The sequence below is a fragment of the Phocoena sinus genome, chromosome 6 (assembly GCF_008692025.1).
Source record: "Phocoena sinus isolate mPhoSin1 chromosome 6, mPhoSin1.pri, whole genome shotgun sequence".
Taxonomy (NCBI): Eukaryota; Metazoa; Chordata; class Mammalia; order Artiodactyla; family Phocoenidae; genus Phocoena; species Phocoena sinus.
In genome coordinates this window covers 54,552,037-54,570,455 of record NC_045768.1, presented here as the reverse complement: position 1 = coordinate 54,570,455, position 18,419 = coordinate 54,552,037, and the positions used below count along the sequence as shown (strand labels likewise).

The window sequence follows — 18,419 nt, the reverse complement described above, 5'->3', positions numbered from 1 at the left end:
ATTGGAGCTGTTCCTCACATTATACGGTTACAGTTAATATTTTTAAATGCTTCAGATAGCTTATTAGCTCTCTGTGGGGCTAAAAAAACCTCAAGAGAACGCCTCCTTCCTATCCACCTCCCCAGCCCACCCAAAGTAGGATTAAAGGCATGCTGCATTGAAAAGTACTAGCAGCTAGTGCAGGAAATAGTGTGAAAGGGTATTGAGGCTCCTATAATGTGAAATTTCTAGGCACTTCTCAGGGTGGTCTAATGAAAACAAATATGAGCCTCATATGTTAGTCTTTTGCTGCCCCTTTGGTACTCTTGTGTCACCCTGCATGATGCCTGACTTTGGCATTCTAAAATGGCACTCAGCTAAGTGCATATGCCACATTCATATCCATAGTTGTTTCATAGATTAGCAAGCATCAATCCTGTATCAGAATTAGTTCAAATTAAAGATAGTAAAATATAGCAGCTATCCTTAAGAAATTCAGCCAATAACACAGGAGTGTGAGAATCAGTGGGTACTAACTATTGAGTAGAGTAATTGGCTAACATACTGCTGATGTCATAATTCCCCTACTCAGTAATGGGTTGGTTACATAAGAAGGTGCAGCAGTTTGGTGTGTGAACTTCTGCTTCCACTACAGCAGTACTTTAAAGAGGCTTTCCGTTGGCATTCAGAAAGGTGAAAGGTGCAGAGGTGGTAGGGGGAGGGGCATCAGAGGGATAGGCATAGAGTCTTGAGTACATGTAAGCTGTTCATCATCATTGGTCTTTGAGATTACGCTTGTACCCGAATTGAATTACTTTCTTACCTTCCCACGCAGTTGGAATTCAACTGAAATGCAGCCCATTGAAGGCGGTAAAACATTGCTCTTTTAACATTTCTTCAGTCTTCAGCTTCTGTGGGACGATAACCATACAGTTTGCTGGTTAAGAGACTTAACCAAGACTCGAGAGAAATAAACTGGAGCTATTTCCTGCATTTCAAACCTGTGGTTTTATAAAAGTCCACCAAAGGGTGCACCAAAAATTCTCCTAACCACTTTTCAAAAATTTTTATAGATATAAGGTTGCAGGAAAGATAAAGTAAATAGTTTTATGTGTAAGACCTTTGTAACATGATTTATAACAAAAACTATGCATTTATGTATACGCGTTATAATTAAAGAGCTATAATCTTTATCACTGATAGTATATTTAAAGAAACTCAGTGCCAACTCTTTCAAATAGTTTTCCTAAGAAGTTTTGCAGCTTTATCATATTTATTAAATCATTTGAGTTGTCTGTATCTAACAAATGAATGATTTCCTTATCATTCATTTTTCATGATTGAGGGTATCTGGTATGGGCATCGATAACATACCTAATAATTGTGAAAGCTCATGTGGACCTAGAGAAAAGAGTGTCCCATAGTGTACTTCGATTAAAAATGCTTGCAAATAATGTTTATTAAAAATAGGTTAGTGGGGCTTCCCTGGTGGCACAGTGGTTGAGAGTCCGCCTGCCAATGCAGGGGACACGGGTTCGTGCCCTGGTCCGGGAAGATCCCACATGCCGCGGAGCGGCTGGGCCCGTGAGCCATGGCCACTGAGCCTGCGCGTCCGGAGCCTGTGCTCCGCAACGTGAGAGGCCACAACAGTGAGAGGCCTGCGTACCGCAAAAAAAAAAAAGAGAAAAAAAATAGGTTAGTGGAAATTTAAAATAAAAAACCAGTGGATATTTTGGTGGAGTCCTTCTTTTGGGTAAGTTGTAGGAGATGAACTTAACTTGAATTATCCTGAAAAGCCATAGAAAACAAATCTATATGTGCTGCCCTCCCCACTTTTTCCTTTTAATCTGACTTTTGGGCTTTCATTTTGATAGCCTTAAACTCCTTTGTTACATGTGAAATAAGTAACTTGTCTTGGGAAGGGGAGGGGTAGGGAGGGAAAAGTGTTTTTGCTTATTGCACGGCATATGGGCCGTTAATTATAATATACTTTATATTTACATTGTAGATCACACTTCATAAGGTTCTTTTGTACGTACAGCATCTTATCTAACTTTCTTCCTGACCAGTTATATGGGACCATATAATGGATGGGAAAGCCGAGTCCAAGAGAGGTTAAGAAACACCTTTGAAAACTGTTGCACAGCAAGTAGTTGGAAGATCTAGCATATGCACCCAGATCTTGTGACTCTTAATCCAGTGTTCCTGTCCACTATATTAGTAATTTTCAAATTGTATTTTCCAGTCAAAGAAGTTCTTCAGGAGCCACCTTGGGTAATGTTGGTGGCTGCAGAGCACGTCCATTTTTGTCTCTTTTCCTTTTGAGGCTCTGAGTAGTATTTCATCAGAAGTAAGCTTTTAGAGCCATTGCTCTGTACTATTTTTCTTTGTGCAAGGACTAAAGAGTAGAAAACTATATTCCTCTAAGTGACAATCAAGGCTGTATACCTCTTGTCCTGCTGGCATTGTGGATCTAGAAATAAGAATTAGACTGTTGGCATTTTCCTTACTTCTGTTCCTTGTCAACTAAGTACTTACTGAATATGTACTGAACACAGTATGCAGGATACACAAGTTACTAGCTTTTTACCAGGGCCAATGACAATTGGTTTTAAAATAGTAATATAGTTTTTGTAAAAATTAAAATAGAAACTGTTCATATTAAACATATTATATCTTGGTCATAAAGTGGCATTAATAAGCATCACCATTTTTATATAATTTAAAATATTGCTTATACTTAATAATCCCAAGGCTGGTAGTTAAGCATATTTGTTCTTAGAAGTAATCTTCATAAGCTATTATCTATGTTAGAGTCTTGAAAATGCTAGATTATAGTAGCATTTATGAGTATTGCTAATAGTGTCACAGAATGGTTCCTTCATCATATTATAGAATTCTAGAGTCTTTGATAATAATGGATTCCAAAACATGTTTTTACCTTACCCAAGTATGCATTTAAGCCTTATTGTATTGTAACAATCTATGAAATTACATACCTGCAAATAGAAAATAAATTCCATCAATGGTCAACAAAAACATCATGAAATTTAATAATGGTTAAGAGTTTATCACACAAATTCAAGATAAGAGTAATTGTTATGGAAGCAACCTAAGTGTCCATTGACAGATGAATGGATAAAGATGATGTGGCACATATATACAATGGAATATTGCTCAGCCATAAAAAGAAACGAAATTGAGTTATTTGTAGTGAGGTGGATGGACCTAGAGTCTGTCGTATGGAGTGAAGTAAGTCAGAAAGAGAAAAACAAATACCATATGCTAACACATATATATGGAATCTAAAAAAAATGTTCTGAAGAACCTAGGGACAGGACAGGAATAAAGACACAGACGTAGAGAATGGACTTGAGGACCGGGGGAGGGGGAAGTGTAACCTGGGACGAAGTTAGAGAGTGGCATGGACATATCTACACTACCAAATGTAAAATAGATAGCTAGTGGGAAGCAGCCACATAGCACAGGGAGATCAGCTTGGTGCTTTGTGACCAGCTAGAGGGGTGGGATAGGGAGGGTAGGAGGGAGACGCAAGAGGGAGAAGATATGGGGATATATGTATATGTATAGCTGATTCACTTTGTTATAAAGCAGAAACTAACACACCATTATAAAGCAATTTTACTCCAATAAAGATGTTAAAAAAAAAAGAATAATTGTTAGACTCAAATCATAGCATTGTACACATTTAATGTGTCAACAATTTTGTACTTTTTATTTAAAACTTTTTTTATTGAGATATAGTTGATGTACAATATTATATAAGTAACAGGTGTACAACATTATGATTCACAATTTTTAAAGGTTATACTCCATTTATAGTTACTATAAAATATTGGCTGTATGCCCTATGTTGTACAATATATCCTTGTAGCTTATTTATTTTATACATAACAGTTTGTACCTTTTAACACCCTTACCCCATTTTGTCCCTCCCCTTCCCTCTCCCCACTGGTAACCACTAGTTTGTTCTCTGTATCTGTGAGTCTGTTTCCTTTTTGTTATATTCACTAGTTATATATTTTAGATTCCACATAGAGTGACATCATACAGTATTTGTCTTTCTCTGTCTGACTGACATCACTTAGCATAATGCCCTCCAAGTCCACTGCTGTGGCAAATGGCAAAACTTCATTCTTTTTTCTGGAGTACTGCTTTTCTTAAACTTAACCATTGAGCTCTTAGTTTAGAGTACTAAACTAAACACTCTAAACTAGTAATGTTTGTTTTCTCCACAGTTCATTCTGAACATGGAACAATTAGAGAGGCACTGAAAAGGGCAGTAAAAATGGATATATTGGCAGGAGTGAGGAAGGATTCAAGAAGCGTGGGGGGAATCTGTTTTCAAATTTACTTGTATTTCTTTTTATTTTTTATTACAGAATTTCAGCTAAAAATCAATAAAGCAACAAAATGACAGGTATGTTAGATCCTTAAGTTATCTCCTTGAAAGACAGACCTAAGTAGAATGAACTTGAATTATAGGAAGGACGATTTTAATTTGTCATAAAGAAGATATTCCCTAAAAGTGCGTGGCAATAGAGGGTTATTTGGGATGTCATACTCTATAAAGATCTTTAAGACTGGAATAGTTATCTATTCAACTAAATATATGTTTTATCCTTGAAGTCTCTACCAAGCTGAAGGTTCTTTTAGCTGAAGCTGCTAATTGCTAATTGCTGGAAATTAGCTAATTAATTAGCTAATTAAGCTGCTAATTGCTTGGAAATGTATGCAATATGTATATGATTCTCTTATAACTAAATATGATATATGTAGTTTATGGAGATCTTTCTATTATTTTTCAGAGATAAATTAAGATAAAAATTGCAAGTACATTGCAAATTTGGGATTATAGAAAGAACTAAAGTACCCTTAATCTGAGAAATAATATATATTCCATATTATTATGTGTGATTTAAAAATACTTGATAAAAAATGCAGAGGAAGGCAGCCATTAGTCAAAAATGTGAGAATGAAGCTATATCCTTCGGCAAGGTGGTTTAGTGCAAACAGCTAATGCGTTTATGAGTTAGTCAAACCTGAGGTCAAATCATGGTTCACCCACTTATTAATTCAATATCCTTATGTAATATGAGCATAATAACTGTTGCCTTGCAGCCTTGTGAAAACTAAATAAGGGATATATGTGAAGTACATAATGCAGTGCTTGGTACATAGTAGTGCTTAATAAATGATACAGGCATACCTTGGAGATATTGCAGGTTCAGTTCCAGACCATTACAATAAAGTGAACCTTGAAGTAAAGTGAGTCACACGAATTTTTTGGTTTTTCAGTGCATATAGAAGTTATGTTTACACTATTCTGTAGTCTATTGAGTATGCAATAGCATTATGTCTAAAAAAATAATGTACATATCTTAATTTAAAAAAATACTTCATTGCTAAAAAATGCTAACCATTATCTGAGCCTTCAGTGAGTCATAATCTTTTTGCTGGTAGAACATAGAGGGTCTTGCCTCGATGTTGATTGCTCCTACTGGTCAGGATGTTGGTTGCTAAAGGTTGCAGTGCCTGTGGCCATTTTTTTTTTTTTTTTTTTTTGCGGTAAGCGGGCCTCTCACTGTTGTGGCCTCTCCGTTGCGGAGCACAGGCTCCGGATGCGCAGGCTCAGCGGCCATGGCTCACGGGCCCAGCCACTCCGCGGCATGTGGGATCTTCCTGGACCAGGGCACGAACCCGTGTCCCCTGCATTGGCAGGCGGACTCTCAACCACTGCGCCACCAGGGAAGCCCTGGCCATTTCTTAAAATAAGACGACAATGACGTTTACCATCATTGATTGACTCTTCCTTAAACAAAGGATTTCTCTGTAGCATACAAGGCTGTTTGATAGCATTTTACCCACAGTAGAACTTCTTTCAAAATTGGAGTCAGTCCTTTCAAAACCTGCCATTATTTTATCAACTAAGTTTATGTACTGTTCTAAATCCTTAGTTGTCATTTCAACTATTTTCATAGTGTCTTCACCAGGAGTAGATTCCATCTCAAGAAACTACTTTCTTTGCTTATCCATAAGAAGCAACTCCTCATCTGTGCAAGTTTTATCATGAGATTGCAGCAATTCAGCCACATCTTCAGGCATCACTTCTAGTTCTCTTGTTATTTCTGCCACATCTACATTTAATTCCTCTACTGAAACCTTGAACCCCTCAAAGTCATCCATGAGGGTTGTGATCAACTTCTTCTAAATTCCTGTCAGTGTTGATATTTTGACCTCTTCCCATGAATCATGAATGTTCTTAATGGCATCTAGGATGGTTAGTCCTTTCCAGAAGGTTTTCAGTTGACTTGGACCACATCCATCAGAGGAATCACTATCTATGGCAGCTATAGCCTTATGAAATACATTTCTTAAATAATAAAACTTGAACGTTGAAATTACTCTTTGATTCATGGGCTGCACAATGGATGTTGTGTTAGGAGGCATGGAAACAACCTTAATCTTGTTGTATATCTCCATGAGAGGTCTTGGGTGAGCAGGTGCATTATCAATGAGCAGTCATATTTTGAAAAGAATCTTTTTTCTGAGCAGTAGGCCACCACAGTGGGCTTAAAATATTCAGTAAACCATGTTGTAAACAGATATGCTGTCATCCAGGCTTTGTTCCATTTATAGAGCACAGGCAGAGGAGATTTAGCAGAATTCTTAAGGGCTAGGATTTTCAGAATGGTAAATGAGCATTGGCTTCAACAAAGTCACCAGCTGCATTAGCCCCTAACAAGAGAGTCAGCCTGTCCTTTGAAGCTTTGAAGTCAGGCATTGACTTCTCTTCTCTAGCTATGAAAGTCCTAGATGGCATCATCTTTCACTATAAGGCTGTTTTGTCTACATTGAAAATTTTTTGTTTAGTGTAGCCACCCTCTTGAATTATCTTAGCTAGATCTTCTGGGTAACCTGATGCAGCTTCCGCATCAGCACTTGCTGCTTTATTCACCTTGCACTTTTATGTTACTGAGATGGCTTCTTTCCTTAGGCTTCAGGAACCAACCTCTGCTAGCTTCAAACTTCTCTTCTGCTGCTTCTTCACCTATCAACTTTCATAGAATTGAAGAGAGTTAGGGCCTTATTCTGGATTAGGCTTTGGCTTAAAGGAATGTTGTAGCTGGTTGATTTTCTCTCCAGACCACTAAAACTTTTTCCATATTAGCATGAAGGCTGTTTCACTTTTCATTTGTGTGTTCCCTTTTAATTTGTGTGTTCACTTTTAATTTCCTTCAGGAACTTTTTCTTTGTATTTACCACTTGGCTCCTTGTTTGGTACAAGAGGCCTAGTTTTCGGCCTGTCTTGGGTTTTGACATTACTTCCTCACTAAGCTTAATCATTTCTAGCTTTTGATTTATTTTTTTTTTAAATGACTTTTGTTTTTTGTGGTTTTTTTTGATGACGACCATTTTTTTAAAAGTCTTTATTGAATTTGTTACAATATTGCTTCTGTTTTATGTTTTGGTTTTTTGGCCTCGAGGCATGTGGGATCTTGGCTCCCCAACCAAGGGATCGAACCCACACCCCTTACATTGGATGGCTAAGTCTCAACCACTGGTCCACCAGGGAAGTCCTGCTAGCTTTTGATTTAAAGTGAGAGTTGTGTGACTCTTCCTTTCACATGAATACTTAGAGGCCGTTGTAGGGTTATTAATTGGCCTAATTTCAGTATTGTTGTGTCTCAAGAAATAGGGAGGCCCGAGGAGAGGGAGAGAGAGAGATGGCGGAATGGCTGGCTGGTGGAGCAGCCAGAACACACACAAAATTTGTCAGTTAAGTTCACCATCTTGTATGGGTGTGGTTCATGGTGCCCCAAACAATTACAACAGTAACATCAAAGATCAGTGATCGCAGATCACCATAACAATATAATAATAAAAAAGTTTGAAATATTGTAAGAATTACCAAAATGTGACACAGAGACACAAAGTGAGCACGTGCTGTTGGAAAAATAGTGCCAACAGACTTGCTTGACGCAGGGTTGCCGCAAACCTTCAATTAGTAAAAAGCGCAGTATCTCCACGTGCAGTAAAGCAAAGCACAATAAAACAAGGTATGCCTGTAGTTCCCTTCATTCCCCCATAAGTCTTAATGTTTGTTTAGGAGTTTGGATCAGGAAAACCAAGAGAACAGGGAGGGGATGAAGGGGCAAATTGAACTTCAGTCACTTGGGATATAAGATTCAACATACTTCTTGCATTTACTATTTAATTTCTCAAATTTCACTTTGTCCTGCAGCGGTCAACAAGAATTTAATTGCTTTATTATATTAAGGAGACACCAGTTTTGGTCCTACCTTGAGCAAAAACTTCAATATCAGACTCACTCTTAGGAAGAAAGCCATATGGAGTTGTAAGTAGGAAACCACAGGTGAAGCAGAAAATATTAAATGTCTTCAGATTTTAACTTCTGGAAAACTCACTTTTATTGAAAGGAAGTAAATGTTTACTTAAAAGTTCAGTGTGACAGATGCATTAGTTTCTTGGAATTTATGGTCAGTCAACTCTCATTTTGTTTTAATTAGCATAATTATCTTAGGTTCCCTTCTGACTGCTATTTACCCCTATCCTTTCTGCTCCACCCCCTACTCCCCAGCTATCCTACATTATCTTCACTTCTTAATTCTTAAAGGCTCTGCAAATAGCCAGTTTCCCTAAGTTTGTGGTAAAACTAGTTTAACTGCAAAACCTGAACAAAATGACGTGAGGTACTTAAGGGTCTTTCTTTACCCCACTCTTTGAACATTCATTCATTTAGCTACAGAAGTGTTAATGTGAATGGTTATGGGTTGCTGCCCCAGATCCATCTGCAATGTTGTGTATGGTATTGCTTTCTAAAATTAAAAAAATTCTGAGTCATGTGACATATCTGAGCCAGCGGCTTCCAGTAGGGGGTTGTGAATCTGTTTCATTATTCCATTTTATAGATGAGAAGACTATGCTAGAAGAAAGTAAATTACCAAGGTTTGAATGATATATTAAGATGTTAAGTAAATTATTCAGATAATGCATAGTAAAGCCAAATTTAAACCCAGCAGTCTTATACCAGAGCCCATACTCTTTTTTTTTTTTTTTTTGTGATATGCAGGCCGTGCAGGCTCCTCAACCACTGTGCCAACGGGGAAGCCCCAGAGCCCATACTCTTAAACTACAAGGACAAGTGGGCAGCTTGTCCACCCAGTTGCCAAGGCAAGATTGAGCTTAGTTGGCACCAGTATTCATGTCTTGAGTTGACATAATTACTAATCTTTACTAATATAAGGAGGCATATACCTAAATATCTGTAATGGAAGATAATCTCCTTATAATTTGTATGTGGGTATGGACTATTAAGCTTTTCTACATATTTGGGTATACATATGTCTGATCATAGATTTCCCCTAGGTATATTGGAGCCCAGCCACAAAGGCTTGTCTCAGGTTGAGGTAGAAAACTGTCTAGTTTCTCCATTGTCCCTCCTCATTATTTTATATTCTCTATATCTCACTAAGTGCTAGAAATTGTTGTTTAGACTTTTTTCAACAAATTATTAATGCCTCTATGTTGTAGGCTAGAAATACAATGTTGAACAAGAAAATCATGGTCCCTTTTTCAGCAGGGGACAGTTGTCATTGTGGATGGGACAGTTCTTGGTGGGTTATCCTATGTTGTAGCATGTTTTAGTGACTATGGGCCAAAATGGCATTAGAACCACTTCCTCTTCCCAATCACTGTGACAACAGAATGACCCCAAAGGTATCCAAAGTCATCAGGTAAGGGATGGTGGGATGGTGTAGTGGTCTATCTTGATGTTATTCATACTCAGCCTTGAGGATAGTAGCTGCCCACTTGTCCATGTGCTTTGTCCACACACTATCCAAGTTGAATAATTGATTTTAAGCATTTCTTTTTCTAGAATACAGGCTTCCTGCAAATAAATAGAGCTGAGAGAGCTACAAAGCAAATAACTAAACTGGTTACACTCCGGGTACAATGGCTAAACTGAAAAGCAAGATTAGTTGTGGATAATGTTACCAATGGCTAATTGAGAATTCTCCTTATACTGTAAATAACGAGCATAAGTTAATAAACTCCCAAGTTAACATACCAAGATGATGCTATATTTTTTTAAGCTATAGAATCTAAGTCTCTAGGACTTTATATATGCAAATTATTTCTTAAAGACATACAGCACATTTATGCTAATTATATTTTGTAGCACAAACATTTCTGCTTTGCTTTTATATTTTTAAGAGAAATTTTTAACAAAATTACAAATTTAAATAATTTGTAAATAGAAACAACTATGAAGGATTTATGACTTGAATTTGTCATTTGAAAGAGGTATAAAAATAAATTTTCATTCAGTGTCCATATTAACTGCCTTTTAATCAGTATTTTATATTAAAAGTAATAACATTTGGAAGTTTACAGAGCCTCAGGCTTATGACAGTTGCCGTTTAAATGACAATAATTTTATTGTATTATGATTACAAAATTTATTTATATGCTATAAAACATTCAGAAAATCCAGAAAGGTACAAAGAAGGGAGTAAAAAAAAATTATCATTCATTATAATAAGACCATTATAACTCATGATTCAGTAGATGGATTCAAGATTAGATCTTTTAAAAAATGAAGGTACTTTTCTGATTGGAAACCATTTTGCAGATGAGGAAGGTGATGAATTGCTCATGTTAATTAGATATGTTTGCTGTAATTCCAGTTTCAGCTGCATATAAAAAAAGAATTGTGAGAGAGATTTATTTTTCTTTAATTTAGATGAGAAATACTTATCAAGCACCTATTATACATTAAACATTCAAAATGGATTTTCCACTTATTAGCTGTGTGACTGTTGGCAAGTTACTCTAAGTAGTCAATTTCTTGACTCAGTTTATTTATTTGTAAAAGAGGGATAATAACTACTTTGTTGAGTTATTTTAAGGGTTAGTTATAGTTTAGTTGAAGTATTTAGCAGCACCTGACATATAATTAGACAACAATGAATCATTAGTATTATTGTTTTTATTCTTTATAGTAACAATACATAATTTTAGCCCATTACTATATAAAATATCATTGCTGTGGTAGTAATTTAGCATATGAGGTAATTAACTGTGATTATTATAATTTTATTAATAGAGAGAATGGAGCCTAGCTAGACTGACTATACTTAGGATCTTGTCAGGTAAATATTACTTCCTTATGTTTGTATAGCAGTTTCGTTTTCAGAGCTCTTTCTCATTTCTTGTTTTATTTGCTCTGTACAGTCTTCCAGTAAGAAAAGCAGGGCCTGTATAATTTTCCATTTTGCAATTGAGGAGCTGAGGCTTGTAGAGAATGACGGACTTGTCCAAGGTCATATGGCTTATAAGTGGTTAATCAGGTTCATTTCCTTCCACGTATAATTAAGATTCTCACTGAACCTAGATTGACCTTCAGTATGGGAAAGAACAGAGAATAGAATCTGACTATAATTGATGAGTCTTCATTTAACTTTAGCCATTTTATAGTTTCTTGTGTTTGCTCCCATTCCAGTCATCTGAACATTGGCTTTAATGTTTTAGTAGTCTATTATGTTGATGGTGGTTACAATGAACCACATCTCTGGATATTCACACGCTTGTGAAGTCTCTTTCCTTTCAATCTGGACTGGGCCTGTAGCTTATTTTTTTTTTTTTTTTTTTTTTTTTTTGCGGTACGAGGGCCTCTCACCGGTGCGGCCTCTCCCGTTGCGGAGCACAGGCTCCGGAGGCGCAGGCTCAGCGGCCGTGGCTCACGGGCCCAGCCGCTCCGCGGCACGTGGGATCCCCCCGGACCGGGGCACGAACCCGTGTCCCCTGCATCGGCAGGCGGACTCTGAACCACTGCGCCACCAGGGAAGCCCCTTGTAGCTTATTTTAACAAACAGAATGCAGCAGAATTAGAGCTCTCTGAAGTCTGGGCATAAGCCTTAAGAAAGCCAGGTAGCTTTTGCTTTTATGTTTCTGGGAGACCTGAACCATTATGTCAGAAATCTGGCTACCTTCCTAGAGAGACCACGTGGAAATGAGGCCACAAGGAGAGAGGGAGAGAGGAAGAGAGGGAGACAAAGAGGGAGATGGGGGGAGAGAGAGAGAGGCTCTGAGGTTACATGGAGACAGAAGCCCAGTCACCCTAATCCTAGTATTCTCGCTGAGCCCAGTTCCTACCTGCTAGCTGAAAGCAATTGTGTGAGTGACCATCAGCAAGATGAGCAGAAGAACTAGCTGAGCCCAGCCCGGGTTGCAGAATTATGAGCAAAAAAAATAGTTTTTGTTTTTGTTTTTCTGAGCAATAAGTTTTGTGGTGGTTTGTTACACAGTAATAGAAAAGCCAGAGAAGCATGGCAGTGTACTTGAAAATGTGTTTCCCTTTCTTGGCCTATTTTGACAGTTTTGGTCTTTTTCTGGTTTGCTAATGTCAGGCAGTGTTGAAGAGAGAGAATAGTAATGAATAATTTTTCCTTTCCAGAAGCTCATCTTACTGAACCTTTAAGTACACAGGTTCGGCTGATACTTGGGTAAACCTGAGGTAAACCCAGTCTCTCTGTGCTGAGTCTCTTCAGAGAAATCTCAGGAGATTGGGCTGCTTCCTATTTTCAGGTCTCTGATTCTTCTTCTCTGTTGAAATTCCTACTCCCAGTCTTTTGTGACTCTTTATCCCTGTCAGAGTTGAAATGGATTTGGCCTAGGTTAGCCAGCTAAGAAAAGATGGCAGTCTTCCTTCCTCTCTTGAACTTGTTTCTGTTGTCCACAAAGACTTGGGAAGCCTTTTGGGGCTGAGAGTAAAACTAAGACATGGACTCACCTCAGTTTCTGATCATTTATATATTACTTAACAGGAAAGATATGCTGCAGTGAAACATTACTCATGCAGTTTATCTTTTCCCTCTCATAGATCAGTTTCTTCCTATTTAACTATAAATACTGCATATTTTATTTTCCCATATAATTAAAGTTATAAAATTATAAAAATAAAAAAATTGCAAAATGTTTTGTAAGTTTCTGCCAGAGATGAGAACCAGTGATCTAAACGCTTATAAGAATAATTTTTCAAAAGCAATTTTGTTGTTTAAAATGCTTTTTTTGTTTTTAAAAAATACATGAAGATAGATTTAAAATATTACAAAGCTCGATTGGCTTCCAAATTGTTGGAGTGAGGGCCTCAGTGTACTCCCTCTCCCTCTAACACAACAAAAATGCAAAACAACTAAAATCAACCGTTTCAGAATTCTGGCAATTGATCAAAGCCAGAGAATGAACTGAAACTTGTCTATCCAAGAGAAGACTACTGAACCTTGAGATGACAGTGGCATCTAACTTGTGCCCACTCCCATTCTCCCTCCTTCCCCAGCTTGTGGTATAGTAGAAACTGGCAGCATTGCAGACAGTGGAGAGATCTGACCACTTTTGGAGATCCATGTAAAGCACCATCCCTAGATCACAGTTAATATTTTGTCCGAACTTGTATCTCCCTGGGAAAACTCAGTTCTCAGAGAGTGATTGGCTATTGATTTGACTTAGAGCTCAGCTCAGTTGAAGGGAAGAAAATGCCTACCCCCTGGGCTTTACTGAAACAATAGCAACTGTTGGCAACATCTCCACTGTTGAAGGCTGTGATTTCACCTGGGGCAAACAAGAGCCTGGCCAGGAATGTAGAAGGAAATCCTGGAGGATTAGCCAACCATAGGGAACTTTGAAAAGCTCCAACATATTTCTAGATATCTAAAAGATTGCAGATGTGCAAGGCTGTGCATATGCCCAGGAAAGACCTAGGAAAGGAGAGGATCCACCTCTGGCTGACCTTGAGGCTCTGTGCAAGAAGGAAGTGAAAGCTAGGGCTGTCTTACAAGCTACCTGAAGTTTGAAGGTGTGGCTTCTCACGAAGGTTCCTTTAGCTTTGGCAAAGGTTGGAAGATACACAGGCAAGACATTTAAGGAAATCTTCTGACCAATCACTGGTTGACCACTAAATTATACTGATCCAGGAAGCCAGGCTTAAAAACAAAAAGAAGAATACTCAGTGGCCACATAATACAGGGACTACAGAATTAGTTCATGGAAGTGCTAAAAAAATAAGCAGCACCAAGAAAAAGAAGAGGACTAGCGAGAAAAAATCTTAGTGGGGCAGTGTAGAAGACTCTGCCACCAGAATTGTTAAAATACATTATCTAGATAGCTTGATAAGTATCTAGTTAAATAGATAGTTTCAGATATCTATTTAGATATCCAAATAGATATCTAAAACTATCCAAAATGTCTAGTTTTCAACGCAAAAATTATGAGAAATAGAAAAGTATGCTACATATCTGGGAAAAAAGTGAAAAACTAGCTAACAGAAAAGTGTCCCTGTGGGCCTAGATTTGGACTTAGTAGACAAAGACTTTAAGTCAGCTATTGTAAATATGTTTAAAGAACTAAATGAAACCATGTCTAAAGAATTAAAGTATCTTACCAAAGAGAATAGCAGTAAGCATAGAAATTATTTTAAAAGAGCCATATGGAAATTTTGGAGTTTAAAAGTGTGATAACTAAAGTGAAAAATTTACCAGAGGGGCTCAATAACTGATATGAGTTGGTAGAAGAAAATATTAGTCAACTTGAATGTAACTCAATAGAGATTATCCAGTGTGAGGAGTAGAAAGAAAATGAAAATGAACAGAGCTTCAAGAGACCTATGGGACACCTCAAGTGCACCAACACACACATAATGGGAAAATGGGAGTCCCAGAAGAAGAGCAAAAAAAAAAAAAAAAAAACACAAAAAGCAGAAAGAATGTTAAAAGAAATGACAGAAAACTTCCCAAACTTGCTGAAAAAATACTAATTTACGCATTAAAGAAACTTAGTGTATTCCAAGTAGAATAAACCCATCATAGTCAAATGATAGTCGAATTTAGACATCATAGTTAAATTTACAGAAGTGAAAGACAAAGAAATCTTGAAAATATGAAGAGAAAAATAAGATCAATAGCTGACTTCTGATCAGAAACCACGGTTGCTGGAAGACATTTTCAAAGTTGAAGGAAAAAAGCTGTCAACCAGGAATTCTGTATCTAGCTAAAATCTCCTTCAAAGATGAAGGAGAAATTAAGACACTTAGAAATAAACAAAAACTGAGAGAGTCCGTTACTAGCAAATGTGCCCTATAAGAAGTATTAAAGGAAGTCCTTCAAGTTGAAACAAAAAGACACTAGGCAGTAAACTTAAATCCACATGAGATAAAGAGCAATGGTAAAGGTAACTACATAGGTATTATGAAAGACATACATATAAAAATACATATAGATGCATTTTTCTTTGTAACTTATCTTCTCATGTTTTAAAAGACAACTGCATAAAGCAATAATAATAAAACCGTTGATGGGTTTATAACACATAGAGATGTAGTTTGACAATAATAATAAAAAGGAAGGCAAGGGAACAGAGGCATATTGGAGGAAAGTTTTAAATTATTGTTGAAATTAGGTTAGTATATATCCAGACTAGAATGTTTTAAATTAAAATGCTAATTTTAATTTCCAGAGCAACCACTAAGAAAATAAGTCAAAAAATTATAGTGAAAGAAACAACAAGGGAATAAAAAAGATACACTAGAAAGTATCTGTTTAACACAAAAGAAGGCAGGAAATGAGAAAAAAAGATATTACAGAGCTCAAATATACCCCTAAAGAGTAGAAGTTATAATGTGTAATTTCCATATACAATAATATGTTTATGTAATCTTTAAGGAATGTTACCAGTAGAGAATATTGGTCAATGGATCCTCTTTGGGGCTTAATTTTTTGATACTATTGGATACTTATCGATAGATTTTAAAAATATGATATTTTTACCATAGTGAAAAATGCACCAAAGTGAGATCAACGTGAAAAGATTCCATTAACCCTGGGTTCTTAAAATGTAGCTTTGTTTCCCGGGAAATGAAACACTAATGTATGGAAATGAGAGATTCTCTTTACTTTGTTTCTGAAAGTTTGGGTATGGAAAATTTAGTTCTTCCCCTTCCTCTAAATATGGAAAAGAAACTATGAGAAAAATGCTTTGGAGAAGAGAGGAGATCATGGGAAAAAGGCATCTGGAGATAAATGCATGTAGGAAAGGGTTGTCAAAAAGAAAAATGTCCTGGACAGAATATTTTAGAAGTCTTGAGAGGTATTTCTGCCTGCATTTTCCATATATTGTTCTCCATGGGTACCCAGCCCAAATGCATATGTGATCTCATAACAAGGATTGTTCATTGTTCAAGCAGCCACGCTTATAATGTCTTACATATGCCTTCAGAAAATAAAACCCATGTTTAGCTTTATAGTGTGAAGAAAGTTTAATTATATCAAACAATACATGTAATCTCCTTATTATAGGAAAAGAGATTAAATTGAATTTTCTTATTACTGATTTAAACTATCATTTAAAAATGCAATTCTCAATCTGTTTTCAGTCCCAGCACAGTTGAAGAATGTAGCACAGTTGCATCAGTAATGATGGCTCACTCAACTGGGAGCATCTCTCTGGGTGAGAATAAGTAATATTTTAAAAGTCCTCCAAGTAATTCTGTTATGGTGTACCTCCTTTCCATTATAAGTAACAAATTTAAATCATAGATTCCTAGAATTTTATAGAAATTAGTGTTATTAAGAGGTTATGATGATTAAAATTGAATCTAGTAAGATTATTTTGTTTCTTAAGCAAGTTACAGTGAACCTTTTTAGTACTTTTTCTATAAGCTTACCAAAGTTTTCAAGACATTTTTATTCCTATGTTTTTTTCTCTAACCAGATTAACCATTTTTAACTGTACAGTACAACACGTTAACTGTTTGCCCATTGTTGTGCAACAGAACCCTAGAACTTTTTCAGCTTGCAAAACTGAAACTTTATACCTGTGAAGAATAATTCTCCTTTCTCCCCTCCCCTCAGCCTCTGGTAACCACCATTCCACTTTCTAGGACTTTTACTTTTTTAGATATCTTGTAAACGTAGAATCATGCAGTGTTTGTGTTTTTGTGACTGTCTTATTTCACTTAGCATAATGTCGTCAAGGTTTATCCATGTTTTTTAAGGCTGAATAATGTTCCATTGTACAGGCATACCTTATTTTATTGTGCTTCGCTTTAGTGTGCTTCTCAGAAAATCCTTTTTTTTTTTTTTTAACAAATTTGAAGGTTTGTGGCAACCCTGCATTAAACAAGTCTGTCGGTGCCACTTTTTCAACAGTATTTGCTCACTTCCTGTCTTTGCATCACATTTTGGTAATTCTCCCAATATTTCAAGATTTTTCATTATTATTATATTTGTTATGGTGACTTGATTTTCCTATTGCAAAAGGTTATGACTTGCTGAAGGCTCAGATGATGGTTAGCATTTTTTAGCAATGAAGTTTTTAAATTGAGGTTTATGCATTTTTTTAGACATAATACTGTTGCACAGTTAATAGACTGTAGTATACTGTAAATGTAACTTTTATATGCATTGGAAAACCAAAAGTTCATGTGACTCACTTTGTTGCAATATTCGATTTATTGAGGTGATCTGGAACCAAACCCTCAATACCTCCCAGGTATACTATTTATCCATTTATTTATTTATTTAAAATTCATTTTATTGAAGTATAGTTTTTTTCAGTTCTCTTTTATTGAAGTATAGTTGATTTATAATGTGTTAATTTCTGCTGTACAGCAAAGCGATTCAGCTATACATATATATTCTTTTTCATATTCCTTTCTATTATGGTTTATTACAAGATATTGAATATAGTTCTCAGTAGGACCTTATTGTTTATTCATTCTATATATAATAGCTTGCGTCTGCTAATCCCAAACTCCCAATCCATGCTATCCATTTATTTATTGATGGGCATTTAAGTTGCTTCCACTTCTTGGCTATTTTGAATAATGCTATATTGAACATGGGTGTACAAATATCTCTTCAAGATCCTGTTTTCAATTCTTTTGGATATATACCCAGAAGTGGGATTGCTGGATCATTTGGTAGTTCTATTTTTAATTTTTTGAGCAACCTCCATACTACTTTTCATAACAACTATACCATTTTACATTCCCACCAGCAGTGGACAAAGGTTCCCATTTCCCTGCATCCTCACTGACACTTGCTATTTTATGTTTTTTGTTTTGTTTTGTTTTGTTTTATAGTGGCCACCCTAACCACTCCTAGGTTATGTTAGGTCTTTATTTACTCCTAAATCACTTTCTAAAGAACAGAACAGCTACTTTAGGAGATTTCCTATAATTATTACAAATCTTCACACTGCTCCCTGATCTCAAATACTAGAATACTACTTGGGGCTAGTGTTTTAAACATGTTAGATTGAATGTGTAAAACTGGACATTTGAATTACTTCATACTTTACCAGATATGATCCTCTTTGCTTTTGGAATTCATATGATACTA

General features: G+C 36.3%; 1 protein-coding gene across 7 annotated transcripts in view; it reads left to right on the top strand.

Moving 5' to 3' along the window:
* RFX3 (regulatory factor X3) overlaps positions 1-18,419 on the top strand; it is a 290,721-nt gene that overhangs the window by 41,365 nt on the left and 230,937 nt on the right. The window contains exon 1 of one of the 7 annotated variants that reach the window (XM_032635922.1): positions 8,250-8,359. The exons of the other annotated variants lie outside the window; for them this stretch is intronic. The gene's annotated coding sequence lies outside the window, so the exon portion shown is untranslated. Of the gene's footprint in view, positions 1-8,249; positions 8,360-18,419 lie in introns of those variants that run through there. 7 annotated transcript variants of the gene reach the window in all.